A 1,057-nucleotide genomic window follows, 5' to 3' on the forward strand; every position below is an offset into this window, starting at 1 on the left:
GGAGACAGGATTACTTAAAGCCGCTGAACGGCCAATCGGATGGGAAAGACGGGAGTCAGACGCAAAAGGGCAGCCAATGAGAAAGGGCGGGGCGAGAGAAGAAAGACACTAGTCCGGATCCCCTCTTGAGGAGGGCGAGCCACGTTTGCCTGCCAGGAAAAAGCTTCATTTCTGAAAGGTCGCGAATGCGCGCAAGTCCGTGGAAAGGAAAGCGCGGGAGCGGCTGAGCAAAAAGAGTTACTGTTGACAGGCTTTTAATTCTGAAAACGTTGAAGTTTCAAAACGGAGGAGGAGTGTTGCAGAAGGCGGCCATGTAAGCATCCTCTGGAGCGCGGGCTCTCCAACCCTGGCCGCTTTAAGCCTGGTGGACTTCAACTCCCAGAATTCCTCAGCCAGCAAAGCTGAAGTCCACCAGGCTTAAAGCAGCCAAGGTTGGAGAGCCCCTGCTCTGGAGAACGCTTCGATGGTAGCCTTGTTTAAACCACCCAAAATATGGATCAAGTAGTGTTGGGAGGATTTGCTTAGCGGAGATTGCGTGAGGAAAATGGAGTCAGCTCTTTCAATCGGGTTAAACACAGTGTGCGTCTGTGTTGTTGACAGAGTTGTAATAAGTGTCTGGTTCCTAAATGCTTAATAAGAGCATCCTGGTTAGTCATTTTTTAAACGTTTATTCCGCTTTATTCCTAATCCTGCCCCTTTCCTGTTTTACTTGGTGTGCGCACTTATCTATTTTTTTGTGGCACACATTTTCCCTCTATTTCTCTTGACATACCCAGCCCTCGCTTTCACGTAACAATGGTATGGCATACTGATCCATAGACGCCTTTGGTTCTTTAATTTTCATTCTTCATAACAGATTGTTCCGTATTAGCCGGCTTGAAGACCTGTGTTAAGTTCGGAACAAAGGGGAGGCCACACCAGAGCATCACAATAACACACTTTATTCAGGGGGAATAAATGGGGCTGTCGCGTCTGTAAGCTAACAACAGACCTTCCAGCGAACAGCGGCTGGCTCGACCTAGCAGCCGGCTTTTATAGCCGGCTGTCGAAGGGAGCC

This window comes from Pseudonaja textilis, chromosome 2 (assembly GCF_049901715.1).
Source record: "Pseudonaja textilis isolate UNSWEBS1 chromosome 2, rPseTex1.2, whole genome shotgun sequence".
NCBI classification, from domain to species: Eukaryota; Metazoa; Chordata; class Lepidosauria; order Squamata; family Elapidae; genus Pseudonaja; species Pseudonaja textilis.